The sequence below is a fragment of the Leptidea sinapis genome, chromosome 22 (assembly GCF_905404315.1).
Source record: "Leptidea sinapis chromosome 22, ilLepSina1.1, whole genome shotgun sequence".
Classification (NCBI taxonomy): domain Eukaryota; kingdom Metazoa; phylum Arthropoda; class Insecta; order Lepidoptera; family Pieridae; genus Leptidea; species Leptidea sinapis.
In genome coordinates this window covers 4,616,213-4,629,396 of record NC_066286.1, presented here as the reverse complement: position 1 = coordinate 4,629,396, position 13,184 = coordinate 4,616,213, and the positions used below count along the sequence as shown (strand labels likewise).

At 34.8% G+C, this 13,184-nt stretch overlaps 1 protein-coding gene across 1 annotated transcript in view; it reads right to left on the bottom strand.

Annotated features, from left to right (window-relative positions):
• LOC126970949 (uncharacterized) overlaps positions 1 to 13,184 on the bottom strand; it is a 320,824-nt gene that overhangs the window by 257,365 nt on the left and 50,275 nt on the right. The window contains exon 2 of the mRNA XM_050817094.1: positions 8,627 to 8,652. The gene's annotated coding sequence lies outside the window, so the exon portion shown is untranslated. The remainder of the gene's footprint in view (positions 1 to 8,626; positions 8,653 to 13,184) is intronic.

Below are 13,184 nucleotides of genomic sequence, written 5' to 3'. Positions count from 1 at the left end.
TGTTTCCGTATCGCCCTATCAAATAGAATACGAGACATGTAAATCAAAGCAAACGTTTGATTTTCAGAAGCCCCAAACATGATTCTGTCATATGAAATTTCGTGTGTTCGAACACGCGATCATATAAAAGCTTATCATACAAGTCTGCCAATACGTATATTTTTCTGAACAATAGATCCCAGATAAGCGGATCACATAAATAACTATGTATCGCGTGCATGACGATATATCGATGGCTTTCCGTGACAAGCCTTTGCCAATTTCCATTTAAAGATCGAAGGTTAAACGAATCTTTCCGTACTCTTACAAGCGGGGCCGTTAAACCAGCGATGATTGCTTAGTCTTTATTATTTTCTATTTATCTTTTTTTTTAATGAAAATAAGGGACGAGACAAGAAGGACTTTTTGAAGGTAATTGATACAATATTATGATTACAATACAGTGCACATCAGGCGAAAATGTTATTCATCTTGTCACTTTAAAAAAAAAGATATAATATATACACTATTTTCCATACTACTTTTACTTTTTATGTAATATTAAATATTAATTTGTTTATTCGATGACTTTATCGAGGTTGAAGATTAAAGGATAAAATATATATGTTTGAAGGTGGATGGAATACAAAAAAGATGTTAAACATTTAAAAAAAAGTGTATTTCAACAAGCACTTGTGAAAGGAAGAAGTTTTTGTGGCCCCAAAATAATTTGTGCCCGTTTTGTCTTATAATTCTACGGGTTGGGGTCGTAACGCGCAATCTTCGCGCGGTAGATATTATGTCTTGTGATTGGATCGTACTTTATTCCTTATGGGACTGTCATGGCAGCTGCTTATTTTCATAATAGGCGTTACTTAACTTTGCGGTCGTCTGGTTAAAGAGAAGGCGTTCATTATGATAGCAATAAATAATTCTTTATTTTAGCTCATTTTGTCTCAAAGTAAGTTAAAAACAAACTTACAACCAATACCGTAAGGGATGTAGTATCAAAAAATGAAAACTACGTTTAAAAAAACCGACTTCAAAAACTGAAAAGTATCAAATAACTAAAAATTTAATTTAATACACCTCTTATGCAAACTTTACCTTTAATATTAATAAAATACTATTATTTATATGTGCTACCTATTGATTGATATACCTATGAATTTTTATGGGACCAAATGGCATCTATTTCGCATCAAACAAAAGAAGAGTTACGTAAATCGGATCATATATCTCAGAGTAATCGGTGTACATAGATAAAAAAATACCGATCGAGTTGATAACCTCCTCCTTTTTAAAGTCGGTTAAAAATATAATATTAAATACAACAATTTAAAGTAATTTTTTTTGCTCTCCATAGATATTCTTCTATTCTTAAGGTTCCTGATGTCAGCAGATATAGCCATGAGAATTTTATTATTGAAGCTGCGAAATAAATGCCATGTCGCGACCTTGACCATAAACGGACATAGCTAATACGCTATAGAACCACGGTGGTCTTAAAGGCCTTGCATGTATCGTCACTTGTACCATTAAAGGCATTTTTGGAATGGTTTAGATCATACTTGACTAGTCGCTACTTTATTGTGGTGGTGAATGGCTACAATTACTCTGCTCAATTTATTATATATTATGGTACACCATAATATATAATAAATTACCATGCGATACATCGCAGGGCTCTCATTTAGGGCCCCTTCTTTTCAATTTTTTTATTAACGATATCGTCACTTCCATAAAATCATCAAAACCTTATCTATATGCCGATGACTTGAAAATATTAAAATAAATTAATTCAATCGAAGACTGTGCCAGACTTCAATCAGATCGCGAGAGCATTACTTTATGGTGCCATTATAATGGTATGGTATTAAATTTAGATAAGTGCCACCTTATTGCTTTTTCACGTAAAAGCAGTAACGTAGCGTACAATTATAGCATCAATGGTTCATCAATCTATTCATAAGTTAAATCAAGTTAAGGATCTGGGCATTATTTTTGATACTAAGTTAACTTTCGTTCCCCATATAGAGTATGTTACCTCTCGGGCATCTAAAATATTAGGATTTTAATAAGAAACATAAAAGTATTTCGTAACAACTATTTAAAAATTTCACTTTACAACTCATTGGTACGGAGCATATTGAAATATAGATCGGAATAGAATTTGGAGACCTCACTATGCGACACATGTTAAGAATAGAGCAATTTCAAGAAAGATTTACAAATATATGTTTTTTTTTATTGAACAAAAAAAAAATTTTAAATAAATCTGAACGAAAATAATATATCTTAATAGAAAACTAAACTAAAAATAATTTCAATAAGTTTAAATTTGAAATTATGTTCTTTAAAAATGTAAATATTGTTTAAAGTGTGACGCACTTGATGTCAATTATCATTAATATTTAGTGGAAATATTTGTAGTTGTTTCACAAAATATCTTTAAAACACCCCAGATTATTTTTTACTTTTTAAGGAGTTCATAAGCGAATAAAGTCATAACAGAATAATGTCATCCAAAACATTACAAAAACAGTACTAAGCCTTGCATAATTTATACATCTTGATAAAGCCTCTTGCTGCTAGACAAGCGCGAAAAACAGGCCATGTTTATTACTTAAGTGTGCGTGACAAGCTACTTCTTGCACTCGCGATGGTGTTAATGTGCGTGCATTGCTCAAAATATAGGTTATATTGAGGTGGTTAATTTTTCGAAGTTTTCGCAGCTGTCAACTTCTATCTAGATGCATAAAATATGATCTGAGTACTAAACGATTAAATGGATAATCTGATATTTATGATGACACGGCCTTAATCATCCCGAACAGTTAAAGGAAATAGTTCAATTAAAATACAAACAATATCCTTTTTACTTGTGATAAAATTTACACAATAATTGAAGGACAATAACAAGCAAAGGGTAGAATGTACGCTTACAGATATTCAACTACAGATTACACGCGAGTTCAATGTAGAGTTCATGCGATAGTGTTGTGACCTAATTATTTACCATTAAACACTAGGTGAAAATGATGAAAGAATTCTTATATTAATTTTTTCATGCATAATTGGATGCGCCGCAATTATTTTTTTCTTGTAATTTTTTTACGGCCAATTTATAGTAATGACGACTTCCTGCAGATGAAGAAATACCATACACAACAGGCTTTGTCATTTAAGAGTTTAACATGACAGTTGTCACCGAGCAACACACAGTTCGAACGTAATACGCATATTATAATATAATAGTAAATTGAAGACTTCATCAGTGATCAACTATCTATTCGTTAAGTTCTCGGTGTAACGCAACGCAAAACTCTTTTCCTTCACACGTCGAGAGGAAAGTAACATGCACCTTAGCACCAGGAGTTCCTAGGGGACTAGCGAGGGCCCCCAGCTGCAGACCATCGTGCCTAGGAATCTCAGGTACGTCGACCTTTTATTTTGTCATAACTGATTGCAATTTTAATAATATAATATCAACTCTTTTTTCTACGTACGCGACCATACAATAATTATGTCTTAAAAATTTGGTCTGCCTTTCAACACACATATCTCAAACATTTTTCGCCATTTCTCGTGCTTGTCGATGAATAAAAACTCTTTTTTTTTTTGGCTCGGAACCTGGTGGACTTGGATCAGTCATTATTAAAATAACACGGGATTGCAACTATAATAGTAACGTGAAAACATGGTAACCGATGACTACGGCACGGCACTACACTGTAGGTGCACGAGGCGAGGCATGCGGAAAGCGGGGGGAGATGTTTCGGCTCTTTACCCCAGTCCCCAACTGCGTTCAACTCGCGCGCTAACTGTACGTAAATTATCTGAAATGTTCTAGTGTTGCAAGAGATCTCAGCAATCGATTGAGATCTTATACTCCTCTATCTTCTGTAAAAAAAAGTAACTCGATTTGAAGGTGCCCACTTTATTACAGAGAGATATAGAAACCACAGACGTACAATAATAATAATAACAATAATAAATCATCATTTATTGCCCAACAACTCATCAACACCACATCTTCATACGCAAAACATTTGAACCAAGTTACTTGGCATGTACTTAGTTTCATAACCGACCTAAAGTCTACAACAAAAATCTGTTATAAATATAATAATAATATTGACACACTTTTACACAAATTATCTTGCCCCAAATTAGGCATATAGCCAGGACAACGATATATTTAATACAATATACCTACTTAAACATACGTAAATACATATAAACATCCATGACTCGGAAACAAACATCCGTTTTCATCATATAGATGATTGCACCTACAGGATTTCGAACTGGGACCTTAGGTAGGATCGATAACCACTCGGCTGTACAAGTCGTCAGTAATACAATCTACTACAGATTCTATTGAGAACTCGTAAACAGTCCGCCACGTGGATTAGCTCCTTAGTATTGCAAATATTAAACTAGGTAATGCACACATTGACAAATTAGAATTGGTGACTCATTATCGGGCTGTAATGTCGTCTATACGCTTCTATATTCTAAGTTTATGATAGAAACTATACATTCACATCGTAAGGCACATAATACATAAATACGGGGAATAATTCCGGCACGTAGAGCGTTGTTAATTCGTCAATGTTCCTGTCTGCGACGGAAATGGAGCTCGAGGGCTGTCACGACGCACATCTCACACTAATGATGTCTGCCGCCAGTTTGATTGTAATGGGGGGCAGCCCTACACAATTAGGGCTATATAAATGAGTTTAGATTGTTCACGTTTGTTGTTCGTTGTGTTGGCAATGAGTTTTCAATTTTGAAGTGAAAACTTTTTTATCGGCATTGAGCACTTTTCTTCGTATGGGTATACAATCATTCGCGTCAGTCAAACATGCGTCCTGATCGAAAATTCTTGAGACAGTCGTTGAAATTAGGGATGAAAGTTGATTTCTCTTAGAGATAAAATTTTTAATGTAAAAATAATTGTAATAGTTCTGAAGTGTTAAATATTTTGTTATAAGTAATATAAATTATTGTCATTTTAGTGTACGATAGCGCAATAAATGAATATTGTATTTAACTACATTATACATAAAGCAATTTGTGCGAAACTATGCCTTAATCATTCCAAAATATTCAAATTGAACAACATAAATGTTCAAGTTTTCACTTCTGCCAGCACACCCGGAGTCACCCCGTCTTCTTATCTATTATTAAGTTGACTTCATAGAAATTGAGTATATAATAATTATAAACACGCTTTCATTAGCTTGGTATGAATCTATGTAACTATATCACAGAATCTTTGTACGTGATATTCAGTCACTGTAAAATGTCAGATTGCACAATCCACTTCGTACACATATCAAAGACTGATGACAAAATAGTGTGTTTCACTTCTATTAACTTGGTATGTGTGTTTGGTAGCTATTTATATTATATATTATTGTTTATTATTAATGAAAGATTTAAAGAAACAAATATTATAACTGTTCATTGTCAGTATATTTATGAAAATTTAATATACGTTTACAAAAATCGTCACCTTTCTGCTCTAAATATTGATTTTCATTATTATAACACTAGAAATAAGGGATTGCGTGTAACTAATTCTAGTTGGCTTCATAAGATACATAATAGCTTTAAGGGTAAATGGTAAACTTTTATAATAAAGTCCCAGCAACTGTTCAGGCATTACCTATAAATAAATTTAAATGTTGTATTAACAAAAGGCTCTGTCGTAAATCCTATTACTCCACAGCTGAATATCTAAGTGATCCGACAGCCTGGGACTAGATTATGATTATTTTTTAGCAATAGCAATGACAGTTCAGTATTGTATATTTCATTGAAAAGAGCACAAAAAAAGAATGCTGGGAGAGTTTCTTACGCCTCTTCTTCTCTCTCAGAGTGCCATTTGTGTCGCCATAAAAAAATTAATTTCAAGAAAATAAATGCATTTTATGCCTTTACTATGTGTATCTTATCTTTACTGTGTGTATGAAGACATAACTTCAATCTGAAATACTTCTTGTAGTAGGATTAGAACGAAACCTTTGCTGCACCACTTGTCAATTATTTATAATGCAATGTTAGATATTATGTAGAGTTCAAACTAAGCAACGATAGAAACGCGAAGAATGAATTTTCCGTATGTATTGCAGAATATTATTCCTCTCCAATAGGATTTAGGACTAGTTTTTCCTAATTTTTATTTCAAATAAGCACAATAATCCCGACTAATATTATAAATGTGAATGTAAGTTTGTTTGTTTCGCTTTCACGCCTAAGCCACAGAACCGATTTTGATAAAATTTGGTACAGCGATAGATGAGAGCTTGGAAAAAGACATAGGCTACTATATATTGCGAAAAAATAAATGGAGGAGTTGAGATAGGGGTTGGATATTGGTATGGAAGTCCGTCAGTATCGAAGATGACACCGTGAAACTTTGTATTACTACATGGGGATGAAATAGGAGATTATAGTGCGCATGGAAATTCTGCTAAAGATACTGTCCACATTAACAAGAGATATCCGCTGAATCGTAGAAGAGCGCCACCAGCAGCGGAAGAGCAGTTTGTATGTATGTAATATTGGCAAAGTATCTCAAAAAATAAAAAATTCTGCCCAAAGTTACTATTTCACGCGGACAAAGTCGCGGGTAAAAGCTAGTTTTAAACATTTACGGATACGAATAGATGCATATTTTTACAGTTTTCGTCATTGTATTGATCATTGTCAAATCCTCAATCTGCTGACAACGTAATGATTAATCTGATAATTAATTAAGTAAATTTAATATAAGAACCTTCAACTTTGACTAATATCATGACCAATTTATCTCTGAGTAATTACGTTTCTTTAAAATATCATTATTCACAAAGAGCTATGTTGACTAATATCCTACTCGTATTAATCATTCATTTCTATCCCGGCATTGCTTTAGCATCCATGTATTAAGGTTGACAATCGTTTGTTTTAAGCACGTATGGGCATCCTTTTAACATAGGCGCAGATAAAACGTAATAAAATACAATTAAATGTTCAAATCCAATATGTAATCTAATCTGAATGATATATTTTATTTGGACATAGCCTTAATGTGAAACGTGAATGGGAACCAATTTGACGTTGGACTAGAAATAAAAGGGTTCTGATATTAAACTACAATATCGGTTGATTCTTCCAACTTTTGTTGTGGATATTGAACAAGAAATGAATCTCGTAAACTTAGATTTTTATTTTGTATTTTCTTATCATGACTCTCGGGCTATGAGCCAAAGTTGATCGTTAGATACATTGACTTACAATAAACAACTACACTTGTAATCACTCTCAAAAATTATCTGAAGTGAAACTCTGCCTATGCGTTTATAAAGCAAAGTTTTGGGTTCCGTTGTGTTTCGACCGCGCTTTGAATATAACGCCACGCAATGACAAAGTGCTCAGTGAAAAACTGTCCAAAGAACAGCATATCCAAGCTTAAAATAGATGAAGTGTCGCATTTCAGGTAAGTGCCCCTTTAAATTAACAAAATTGTGTAACTAACTTGAAGTTTTTAATCATTTTGCTAAAAAATTACATTTCAATTGCTAAAAAAAATGTTCTTGCTTCGTGTTCACGTTAGTCTCGCGCCTGACGTAGTTTTATTTCTTTTAATGGGCATTTAAACGATACAGTAGAATTTGAACTTTACTGCCATGAAATATTGTATTAATTTGAATCAATGTTTTAATGATATCTGTATTAGTTAATGTATACGTATATACAACGCCGCACGGACATATTTTTTACATGTTTATTGTACGTCAATGAGGTATTTAGTAGCTTTGGTCAATGCGTTATTTATTAATACGGACTTACACACGTTTTATCGGTGTGTGTACTGACTAGTTTTGGACCATTTGGAGGTCCTTCGTCAGGGTGAGTGTAGTGGGCTCACGATAATAGCCCGTCTCTTACTGCGGACTTGTGCTCGTAGTGCGCGGCTAGACAGGTCAGGGGTGCGAGGTGCGCCGGTGGTAAGAACCCAAATATTGAGCTTTTTTGTGTACCTGGTCTTTTACAAATGGGTCAAAACTGTTTTCTGGGCAATTCCCAGTTCTTCAGCTATGTCTTAACTACTTTTTATTCAACGCATGAATATATTTAACGGAAAACCAATTTTTACTAATGATATTTTTTCTGTTAACTCCGGCTCATAATATTTATTACAGAGTTTTTGGCGGGATATTCATAAGATCTTTATATAAATAGTGGGGTGTCTTTTATGGTAGAGACCAAGTGCCAAGTGAGTTCCGCTTACGCCTCTCTCTCCCCAAGAGAAGCTCGCCTCCGATGTAGGCTTAGCGGGCACTTGCCCAAAGACAACTTCATGTGGTGTTTAGTGGGTAGGTTTCTTGTGAGTCCCTTCATAACTAATGCAGCCGGTTGCGTTGTTATACACGAGCATTCACTACCTCCCTCCCATCGTTATCCCGGAGGGTAGGGTAGGGTAGTACCTTTGTCTGAGCGCAAAAAAGGCAGTGATTAAATTAGAGCATCGCAATAACATCATTTCCATAAAAGAATATTCAATGATGGGATTGCTACGACGGTGCGTGCTTGTTATAAATATAACTTAATAAAAAAATTAGTCAGATCTTAAACAATTACATATACTTACATTTCATCAGCTCTATCACTTAAAATCTGTAACAAAAAATTACAGTAATTAGTTTCACGTCTTCATATTATGTTATATTAGTAATAGAAATATATTATTTACGATACCGAGTGACAATAACATAACATATTTAAATAACTCTTGGTAACACCTGAAGCTGCATCAGTTCGTAAAGGGGATTTGACACGGGGAGAAGAAAAGATAAGAAACTCCTGGCCCATCTCTGGAATTATATAGTAACTTAGCCTGCATAATGTAGTTTTATACAATTTTAGGTGGCCTCCGCAGAACCAGACAAGAACCTCTATATAATCTACTTTAAGCTGAGAGAGGTTACGTTCCAGTGCTCTATCCACTGATCCAATAGTCCGCATACCGCAAAATCGTATTATGTTTTCTTCAACCCATTCCATTGGTTTCCTTCAACGATTTCTAACACTACAAGCTAACACGAAAGTTTATCAATTATGTATATCAACTGTAATCAACAATAATACCCAAGTTATCAATTTATTGCCATAACCAATTTTTTCATATTTATAATTAATTATGTTTAATGGTATACAATATCTTTGGTATCTGAAGTGATGTTGTTAGCTGTAACAAGGAGTTTACGGTTAGTTATTTTAGCCTCATAAAATACACAACAACAGTTGTCCTAAAAATATTTAGGGCAAATGTTTACTGTGTTACAAAAATGCCGAGACGTTATGTCTAAACAAGGTTAAAAGTTTTATTAAAAACTGTAGAGTCATCTGTACAGTAAGTCTTACTAACCAACTGCAGATTATGTAAGCGACCTGCCCAACTTGGATAAGTTTATGATTGTTTTTAAAATATGTAGTAAGATAAGAATTTCTGTGATTCCTCTGGTGCTGCAAGAGGATATGGGTACTGGTGATCACTTAACACCAGATGACCCGTACGCTCGTTTGTCCTCCATTCCCATACAAAAAAAAATTGTATAATAAAATATTTGCATTTTATTCCGTTATTCTTCTCGCTCAGAGCTTCATTTGATTTCAAAAGGTTTGTAGTTATTTATTTAAAATCAAACAGAATTCTTAATCTTTTTAAAATTTTTCCTTATACAGGGTGGATCAAAAGTCCGTTAAGATTTCAATCGGTTGCCGCGTCTAGCAGTGACGGCGGAGGGGGGTAGAGGGGTTACGTGTTGCATGAACGGCCAATGGGAATTTAGGACTATGGCGTTGTTTAGTGGTAGTCAACGTGCGTTTTGTGTACGCGAGTACTATCGAAACAATGATCCTGCGACCTTAGCTCAACGAAAGTTTTGCAATCATTACAAGATGCGACAAAAATCAAGCTCCATCAGGTGTGTTAATTAAAAACGAGTGCTCAAGTTTGAGAAGACGGGTTCATCAATGGATTTACCTCGATCTGGCCGGCCTAGAACGTCGAGGGACCCCGAAAACGTGGAGCGAGTAAAATAGTCTGTTCGTGACCAACCTGGACTTTCAACTCGAAAGCGATCTGCTGTCCTTAACGTGCCAAGAACGTCATTAAGCCGCATTCTTAAGAAAAATTCAAGTCTACATCCCTATAAAATCCAAATAGTGCATGAATTAAGACCTCAGGACCATGCCACTAGGTTGCAGTTTGCGAATGAAATGGTAGAGCGATTCACCAGTTTTACAAACATTTTTTTCTCAGCCGAGGCACACTTCCATCTAAATGGGCATGTTAATAGACAAAATTATCGTTACTGGAGTGACACTAATCCGAAATTAAAGCATCAAAAATACCTGCATTCACCCAAAGTCACAGTATGGGCTGCTTTATCAGCAAGAGGTATTATTGGTCCATACTTTTTTGAAAACTCAAGAGGACGAGCGGTTACAGTGAATTCCGAGCGGTATATCACCATGTTACAAAACTTTTTCGCTCCCGCGCTGCAGGATTTTGTTGGTTTTAATCAACGCTCATGGTTTCAGCAAGATGAAGCCACTTGTCATATATTTAATGACTCGTTAAGGGCAGCTCGAGACATTTTTGGCCCATCGTGACGTCGAGAAGTGGTCGTAGTCGTGATTAACTGGCCACCTCGTAGCCCGGATCTATCACCAATGGATATTTTTTGTTTGGGTATATCTTAAAGCTAAAGGTTACGACACCAACCCAGCAACTCTTGACGAATTAAAGGATCGTATTCACACAGAAATCCAAAACATCATTGCAGCAATGCCAGAATAATGAAGGAAAGCATATGGATGATGTGATTTTTAAAAAATAAGTGCCCCTTTTGTTTACTATAGGAAACAATAAAGAATTTTGATCTACTGTAATTAGTTTAATTTTAATCATCATTCCAATTATAAGCAGACTTTTGGTCCAACCTGTACTTACCATTTTTTCATAATTTAAATCCATGGTCCTTAAGTATCAACTTAAAGCCTAATCGTAACCTAAAATTAGTTAAAGTATTCGTAAGTATATTTAAGGAAATTAAATAAAATTCAAGATATTTCAGTAATCCAAATTTCAGAAATAAATTATACTTTATATGATAAATTGAAACAATAATTTTAATACATTAAGAAATAAAAATAATATAAAAAGGAAAATGAAAAGTTCTAGTCGAACTTTACACTCTTAGGAACTTTTTCGTAATATCTAAATGGAAAGTTAAATTCGGTCAAACTTTACCCATATTTCATATTAACATAAGATAAGTGGAATACATTTGAACTTTGAATAGTAAGATATGTTTGAGGGTTGCCACTGCAGAGAATTTTAACATCGACACCCATACGAACTTTTTTTTTTCAGTTGCAATATATTAAAGTAATTCATTTTATGTATATAGCAAGAGTTAAATCTATTTTCACAAAAACTAACGACTTTGTGGTACTTTTTTAATTGATAAGTTTCGGTTAATTTTTTTTTTTTTTTTGTGACACTAAGGTACAAGACGTGCGGGACGTTCAGCTGATGGTAGTTGTAATGCCCTGCCCATTACAATGCAGTGCCGCTCAGGATTATTGAAAAACCCAAAAGATCTGAGGGGCACTACAACTGCACTCGTCACCTTGAGACATAAGATGTTCTCATTTGCCCAGTCATTTAACTAGCTACGGCACCCTTCAGACTAAAATAATGCTCACACATTTCTGCTTCAAGGCAGAAATAGGCGCCGTTGAGGTGCCCATTATCTAGCCGGCATCCTGTGCAAAGAAGCCTTCCACTGGTAATAATTGTATTTTCTTCTTTATGTTCTTTACTTAATTACAAAAATGTACATTAATTAATTGGATAACACTCATTCTTTCAAAAAAATTCTAAGCTTGTTCCTTTGGTGATAATTAATCACAAAAAATATTTTAACCACTTTATGTAAGCAATAGCTGATATGAGAAAACGATGACTAATATAATATTATATTCGTTGGAATCTATAGCATATACTAGCGTATATACGAACTGACAGCACGAAAATACGTGACCAAAAAAACCAGTGCGATTCCAGTTCCACGTTTTTTCTTCATATTCACTAGTATATTGTGTCTATGACTGCTATAGTTAGATCTGGACAGAAAGTTTTGAAGTACTTATTGTCGCAATTTCAAAAACTATTTTTCAAAAAATACCAATCCAATTGAGAACCTCCTTCTTTTTGGAGTCGGTTAATAAAAGAGAATAATTTAGGGCAGCGCTACATCAATGTTTTAACATTTCATAATCGAATATTCAATAGAGCCTTTAATGGATTAAAAAAATGTTGACACATAATATAAAGCTGTGAATAAATGAAAAGCAATTTTATTTTTTTATTCAGGAAAATATATTCAATCTTTTTTTATTGAAACAAAGCAAATGAGGATATAGGTTGTGTTAAAAGGGTCGGATAATGCTAGATGATACGCAATTCGAGTTATAATTTTATTCTATTGAAGTGAATAAGTTTTGTGGATGACAGAACATCAATCAATGTAAAAATTTCATCATCTACAAATCATCCCCGGTACGGCCACCAGTCTCCTTTTCACAGAATGCCGGCTAGATTATGGGCACCTCAACGGCGCCTATTCCTGCCGTGAAGCAGCAATGTGTGAGCATTACTGTAGATCTGTTCATCTTATGTCTCATTGTGACGAGCGCAGTTGTAGTACCGCTCATAATGTTTGGGGTTTTTCAAGATTCCTGAGCGGCACTGCATTGTAATGGTCAGGGCGTACCAATTACCATCAGCTGAACGTCCTGCTCGTTTCGTCCCCTATTTTCGTAACAAAAATGGATTCTCTCTGCATTTCCTACCGCATTTATCACGGGGAGTGCTCAAAGGTGCTGTTGGGGTTGATTCCAGCGGCTGAATTCCACCACCGGACTTTATAGCAAAACGCAAAATACCACCTGCATCACGTTGTCGTCTGATATTCCACAACCGCGCGTTTATCAAGAAATTAACTTTGGACTTTCAAGAAAAGAGCATACTGGAACTTTAGACCTGGTGGCCACCAAAGCGGAGAGGAGAGGAGACAAGAGGAGATTAGTCGCGAAGCGGTCACGTTATTTCCACCAAATCGGAGAGGAGATGTGTA